At 37.3% G+C, this 7,948-nt stretch overlaps 1 pseudogene; it reads right to left on the bottom strand.

Moving 5' to 3' along the window:
- Positions 1 to 6,705: 6,705 nt before the first annotated feature.
- On the bottom strand, positions 6,706 to 7,479 carry LOC143386143 (26S proteasome non-ATPase regulatory subunit 8 pseudogene; annotated as a pseudogene).
- Positions 7,480 to 7,948: the final 469 nt, after the last annotated feature.

Raw genomic sequence — 7,948 nt, 5'->3', positions numbered from 1 at the left:
CAATTTTTTTTCCAGGTAAAGAAGTAGCCCATCTTTTTTTCTGTTCATCCAATAGATCATTTAGCTGCTATTTATTAATTACATTATGCCATACATTTCACTGAGTGTACAGATTTAATGTGAGCAAAACTGGATACATTTCCTACCCTCCCAGAACTTGCTCTCCCTGGTTGTAAAAGGCTAAAAAGTGCTTCAAAGCACCTAGCCTAAATAAGTGAAACTGGGGTGATGTATTGGTATTCTAAATATCAAAGAAGAAGAAAGAAGTGCATTTATAAATGAATTATGTATTTATACTAAAGAGAAAATTAAGTATTGGCCAAGAATTTGAGATCAAAATTCCTTCATTTGAATGTATCCTCGTTCTTACACTGTTTAGTAATATATCCTTGGTCAACATACTTAATTCTCATGATTTACTTCTCTGTAAACTGAGAAAAAATATAAATTTGAAGAAGAACTGTCAGCCTGTGACAAATAGGTATAATAAAATAAGATAAAATGCATGAAAACATTTTTGTAAATTGTAAGGGACAACAGAGATATTAGGTGCCATATAAACAAAGTACTATATGAAGAACTAACTGTTTAAACTCTGAGTTTCACCCCTTATTGTGCAATAGTGAAGGTTTGTTTGAAGTGATTATTACAACAAGGAGTACAGTTCTATGAATTTCTCACCATCTTTTGTTATTCAGTTATCACAAGAAAATGACCAACTGTTGAAAATTAAAGTCTGTCAAACTTATTTTTTGGTGGCTGTTGAAATTACCCCAATCTGTTAACTTGTAACTGGAGGGTGTGTAAGAGCTGTGTAATTTGAAGTCCCTACCCAAATAAACCAACCATTAATGTATCCATGGTTCCATACATTAAGTTATGGAGATAAACTCGGGTTTCCAAAAAAAAATGTTCCTTAACCAAAACAAAAATACTCAGGCTTTCCAACTTTTATAGAATGGGTCAAAATTAAATTTCAAGAGTGAAATGTTTCCTTAATGTTTCCTCAAATGAACTGTTGACAAGTCTCTGGAACACTGCAGTATTAAATTTGGCTTTGCTCACAACAAGGCTTCTTCTGTACAGATTGTTAAAATCTAGTCACCACACCACCATAGATCCAGAATTTTCGTTTTTGTTCCAAAATGTCACTGGAAGGGGTTTTGTCCTTACAAACTGCATAAAATTTACAGTAGAATATTTGTAAAAGCAGTATGCTGAAATAGGTATGCTTTGATTCCTTAGTAAAGAGAAAAGAAGGGCAAGAAGCCTCCGCTTCTATTTACCCTGGCATTAACTCAAGATAAGCCTTAAAATTACTTTTTGGTGTACAAACAGTGTGGTTTCCCCATCAAAAGGTTATTTGTTATAAAAGGGCTTTATTCTGTAAGACATTGGGTACATTCACTTTTTAATTAGAGCTGCCAAACTCTGGGCCAGTGTGAGGTCAAAATCATGTCTTTTTATGATGCTCTTTTTCCTGATTATAAAAGTAATAAGAAGTGTGACAGAACTAGTTTCTTTCCCAGAGAATTTTCTCAAGTTAACTGCACCATGAAAAAAAAATAACCATAAACAAATGCCCTGATTTTGCCCTTTGAATGTCTTGGAAACTTCTTTAAACACTATGATGTGGTATAGTGGAACTATCTGGGATAAGAATGGGACTGTGTGGTATTGCTATTGTTGTAGTATTTCTTTTTCATACTCATCAAGCACTGACTGACTAAATGAATACATGAATGAATAAGTGAATGAGCCCTTACATAAGCCAGACTGTTCCGGTTTCCCTTGACTTGCTAAATGGTCAGGCAACAAAACACCAAAACACAGCAGCAATCAAACACAAATTTTAAGCCACTTCAGTGTTTAATACTACAGAGTTGTAGAACAGTATCAGGAATGCAGTGACTAAGCATGAGAATTCTTATCACTTGGTCTTAATAATGAAATAATGGTAGTGTCTTTGAGATATTAAATCAATACTTTTTCTCCTCTTTTCTATGGATTCCCATGTCTTCAGACCAATTCAATTCTTTAATTCCTTACTTCAAAAAAGGAAGGTGCACAGATCCTAAAATGAAATGATTATTGATCAACTTTGAAACTCAAATTAACTTATATATATGTTAATATTTGTATTATACTTGTTTATATGTTTATATGTACATACATTAATAGAGAAATGAAAGCTTGAAATATTAAGCAATGTTGAAAGAAACCATCTTTTTGTGAATTCTTAATTTTTTTTTTACTGCAACCGGGTGCAGTGGCCCATGCCTATAATCCCAGTGGCTTGGGAGGCTGAGGCAGGATGATTGTCAGTTCAAAGTCAACCTCAGCAAGTTAGTGTGGACTTAAGCAACTTAGCAAGACCCTGTCTCTAAATAAAATATAAAAAGGGTTGGGGATGTTGCTCAGTGGTTAAGCATCCCTGGGTTCAATTGCTAGTACCAAAAAAAAAAAAAAAAGGAAACACACACACACAAACTTCTTACTGCAAAACCAGAGCAAATCTTGAGACGATTTCCTATAAAAGCCATGGTTAAGAGGATTGAAAAGTGTAAGAAATTTCCCAGGACAAATCAAAAGGGAAAGACAACCATCAGCATCTGCACGAGTTGGAAAGATTTGGAGGAGAGCACATTGTGATGCTCAAGCAGCATCCTATCGACCGCTCAAGTCAGCCCTGAGAGAGGAGATACAAGAGAGCTGAGAGGAGATCATCAGAGGGCACATTGCAGCAACATGGTTCAGCAGAAGCAGACAGCACACTCATAGCTGCTGCTGCTTCTTCTTTTCTTTTCTCTTAACCAGCTGGCTTTGCACTTGCGATCCTTCTGCCTCAGCCTCCTGAGTTGCTGGGATTAGAGGTGTGCTCCCCTGCCTCCAGCTTCCCAGGTCCTTAAGGGCTTAGAGAGGGTATGTAGAGATAACATGAAGTCTGACAGACCATGATTTTCAATGTGGAACTACTGTAAAACACCCAACGGTATGAAGGTCTCAGGATCAACTCTTTGGAGACATCATGGACTGAGAAAACAGAAAATAACCAGAAGACTTTTCTTCCCCACTAAAACATAGGTAATCTTTGGCCTGCATTGAATACACCATGTTGGAAAAGAAAAGGGGAAGAGAAAACCCTTCCAAATGGGATGAAGTTTGAAAGGACTATAAGAAAGTCACTGGGGGAGGGGGGGACTGAGGATATAATTCAGTTGGTAAAGTGCTTGCCTTGAATGCCCAAGGCCCTGGGTTCAATCTCCAGCAATACAAAAAAATAAAATAAAAATAAAAAAGGCTTCTTTGTAAAAAAAAAAAAAAGGAAGAAGAAGAAGGAGGAGGAGGAGGAGGAGGAGGAGGAGGAGGAGAAGAAAGAAAGTAAGTAAGTCACTAGGAACAGCTGGGTGCAATGGGTCACACCTGTAATCCCAGAGATTTCGGAGGCTGGGGCAGTAGTATTCCAAGTTCAAGGCCAATCTCAGCAATTTCTCAAGGCTCTAAGCAACTTAGTGAGACCCTGTCTCAACATAAAACATCAAAAGGAGTGGGGATGTGGCTTGGTGGTTAAGTGACCCTGGGATCCATGCCCAGTACCAAAACAACAAAACAAAAAACTAGCAATAGAAATAAACACTGACTTACACCACATTTAAGGTTTTATTTCTCTCTTCTCTTTTTTCCTGTTTAAGTCACTGAGATCAAGATGACAGCAGTTATAGAAAACAAATCTCACCATATTTAAACATCTCTGAGTTGTAATGTGTAAATTCTGACTAAAGTGGCATAAGACAGACATTCTGTGATGCTCCCTGAGCTCTGTTTCCATTCATTGCTGGGAAACTAGAGTAAGGCAGCCCTAACATTCCAAGGTTAGCATTCAATTACTTTTATGGAGGAGAAAAGGTAACTTGTTTGTTAAATTTCTTAGTTGTTAGCATGCACAGCTATACTCTCCCACCAAAAGGAGAATATGAGCTGTTGATGCTAAATTTCAGTATCAATGGTTATAGTTTTAAGCACAATTTTATAAAGATGTCAAGACATATTCAGAACTATATGTCCAATACAAACTAATAAAAGTGTTTGGAAATAGTCCAGAAAAATCATATCAAAATGAACCTTATTTTTGGAAAATACACAATAGTAAATTTGTATACCAATATTTTAAAATACCAATTGCATTAAACAGTCATACTTGACGGAGTTGCAATACTCTTATTTTAGCTCTTTTTATGGTAACATAAATCTATTTATTTCTAAGATAACTATATTCCAGAACAAAATATGTGGTAAGGCTTCATCATCAAATAATATTTTAGCTGGGTGTGGGGAAGGGGACAGAGGGTGCACTCCTGTAATTCCAGTACTTGGGAGGCTGAGGCAAGAGGATGGCAAGTTGGAGGCCGGCATGGCAATTTAGTGACAGCGTGTCTCAAAATAACATTTTTCAAAAAAGGTCAGGGAATGTAAATCAGTGATAGAATGCTTCCCTAGCATTGACAAGGCCCTGAGCCCAATCCCCAGTACCATTAAAAAAAAAAAAAAAGTTTAGGCTTTGTTTTATTTTACCTATTTTTTTCCTTGTAAGTGCATTGACAGAATGGAAGCAACATATATAAATATAATTTCCTTAATAATTCAAAGAGATGGGCTTCTTATCATTTATTTGCAGAGTAGTTTTAGAGGTAATTTTGATGTCTTTTCCTAATCCTGCATTTGAATTATCTGAATAATGTACTTAGACTTTGCCAGTGAAACTAAGCCCAAAATGATGGGAAAATGAATGCCTTTTAGATCTCATGTTCTTAATCTGTAAAATTAAGACTTTGGAGTAAAAGATAGCTAAATATTAAACGTTTGAAATTTCTGTGATTTAGGGATTCTGTGAGATTCATCCTTGTCAGTCTTCATTACTTATACTAAAATCAGCAGAAACAATTATACACACAAATGTCACTGCATTAATAGCTATTATATCTTTATATTTTAAGTCATTTCAAAGTCCCATAAAAATTATGTAAAGAATCTTTAGTTGTGCTGCTGAGGGAAAACAAAAACAAAAACAAAAAACAACAAAAAACGAACCCTTAACTAAGGAAGGGTCCATATAGCCATCTGGTGGCTACTTCAGGAAATACACCTGTGTTTCCATCAAATAATTGAAAATTGGTATTTTTAAAAAATAGTAATTCTTTCACTAATTTAATATTTAAATAATTCTAAAAATCATACATTTTAATTTCTTAAGAATGCTCATTTGCTTGTATATGTTTTTAAAAGCATAGAGCTTTCCTCAATTTATTATGTAATTATCAGGCACAATACATCATTGTCTTTGATACTCATTATAAATCAAGTCACTATCACATTTTCAAGGTAATAGCTCCTTTAAAGTGAAAGCCCAGAATGTACATATATAAATCATATAATCATTGAATTTGTAAAATAAATACTCATTATATATGACTCCCAGGCAGTTAGTTCCTTCCAATTAATATACAAACATTAATGCATAAATACTTTTAAGCACTGGGATTCATGATCATTTGAAAAAGCAAATGCCAGTTTTTATAAACATCTCAGTCAGACATGGTGGTACACCTGTAATCTCAGCCATTCTGGAGACTGAGGGAGAAGCCTGCAGGTTGAGACCAGCCAAGGTAACTTAGCCAAGCCCTAAGCAACTTAGCAAGACCCTGTCTCAATATTAAAAAGAAAAAGAGTTGCGGATGTAGCTCAATGGTAAAGTGCACCTGGGTTCAATTCTCAGTTAAAAAAAAGAAAAGAAAGAAAAAGAAAAAAGAGAGAAATAGTATGTTGTTAAAAGACAGGTAGTTTCCCCACCCCAACTAAATCTAGCCATATATTGCTTTCTGATACTGTAGCCTGTTTAAAAAATTCCACAAATATTCTGAATACGGTTTTTTGAAAGAACACTTTCTTTTTGAGACAGCTATTTCTAAACATTGAAATAAAAGCAATTTTATAACCCATCATGACCATAACAAAATGACAAACTTATTATGGATATTCTTACTGAGGTTTTACAGGCAAAAACAAAAGAAATGTGTAAATTTACTTGAAGGATATTTTGCTATATGTCTATGTAAGAAAAAAGAAATATAGATATGAAAAATAATCCATGTGGTATATTTTCCCCCAAAAGCAATAATATTCTCAATGTATTAAAATAAAAAAAGGGTTGTTCAAAAAGCAAGTTTACGAAGTTAGCAGTACATTTGCACAGAACAATATTTTTTTTATTGTTGGTAAAGTATTTTGCTAGGTACTTGTGACATCATTTTACATAAGATATAATGCAATGTTTATTTAAACAGGGAGAATTTTCTACACATATTGCCCAGATGAAACCCTTGCTCAGAATCGATTTTCAAATGTGTAATATTTTTCTCATGTAATTTCATTGGTAAAATTTATGAATGGTGAATGTTCTTATGTCAAGAGTGTATAGAAGCAATGTATTAACATTTTAGAACGGTGATGACTAAATCTTTGAAGACAGTAAATCTGGTAACTAAAGAAAAAATATTAAAATAATCCAAACAACTTTTTCAACTCCAACACTTTTGGGTTTTTTTTTTTCCCCTGGAAGAAGGAACGTCAATCTAACTTACTGGCGGGCAGCATGCACTGTGACTATTTTAAATAACCAGGCCCTGCCCTGCCCCAGGGTCAATGGGCTCAAACAATCATCTCCAGCTGCCAAGCGTACTCCATGACCTGCTTGGCTAATTCCGTGGAGGGAATGGTGGTGTCTTCTGGCTTCTGCTGCTGGCTGGAAAAACTGTAGTAGCTGTTGGGGCCCAGGACCCACCCTCGCTTCTTAGCATACTCCATCATCTTTCTGGGTGTGTTGAAGAAGAGGATCCGGGTGGCCTCAGTGAAAAGGATTCTCTCATAGGCCTTCTCAATGCACCCTGCAATCTCATCCCTGATGGTGTCCAGCAGAATGTCGATGAAGAAGGTGTAGCTCTCGGCAGGGATGTTACCTTTGGCCAGGAACACCTTGTTGTAGCTGCCCTCCATCAGGTACTGCTCAATGGACACAGGGTGCTTGATGTAGACATTGGACTGGATGTCCTTGGCCGGCAGGCGCTCCAACTCCGTATGAAACTCAGCCACCCGGTTCTGGGACAGCAGGAAGAGGAGGTTGAGGCCCAGGAGCTGGTACATGTAGGCGGACTCCGGCAGCTGCCCCTTGTAATCAAAGTAGTAGCATTTGAGCTGGGCCATGTAGCGCTTGAAGGAGGGGATGTTCTTGCGAAGGATGCTCCACTGGGCCCCAATCTCCAAAATATCACGGGCCAGGATGAGCTGTTGTTTGGTCAGCTTGGTCCCCGTGGTGGGCAGGAAGTTCAGCTCCAGCAGAACCAGCTTGAGGCGGCCCAGCTCTTCTCCGCACTTGCTGAGATTGGGGCTCTTCCGGTTCCACTCGCCCTTGAGTTGCTCGTACATGCCGGCCGCCGCCTGCAGGACTGCAGACCCCGAGCTCCAGATGCTGGCCGTGGCCGTCCTGTTCACCATGCTGACCGCCATCTTCAGCGACATGGCAAACTGCCGGCCCAGGAAACGGCCGAGATGCCTCCAAGGAGCTCAACCGCAGAAGTGGAGCCTGGATTCTAATGTTTTTTAATATGCTAATTTATGCTAATTTAAACAATAATTTCCTCACTAAAACTGGGACTTTAGATTCAATCTCTGGAAGTCACACAGAACCGAGATCATTCAACCCCACTTCCTGAATTCCTGATTTCTAAGTGCAATTCTCAAGCCAAGAAAAATAGGGAAGCATCAAATTTTAAGGATTCAAGCAGAAGCAAATATGTGTGGGAAGAACTAAAATCATATGTATAAAACAGAGATTTATTGTCCACAAATAGCTAAGCTTTCTGTGGAGAATATGATACGAATTGAATTTCCTATC

The sequence above is a fragment of the Callospermophilus lateralis genome, unplaced genomic scaffold, assembly GCF_048772815.1.
Source record: "Callospermophilus lateralis isolate mCalLat2 unplaced genomic scaffold, mCalLat2.hap1 Scaffold_113, whole genome shotgun sequence".
NCBI classification, from domain to species: Eukaryota; Metazoa; Chordata; class Mammalia; order Rodentia; family Sciuridae; genus Callospermophilus; species Callospermophilus lateralis.
Note: the sequence above shows the minus strand (reverse complement) of the source record. Positions and strands in the feature narration are given on the sequence as shown.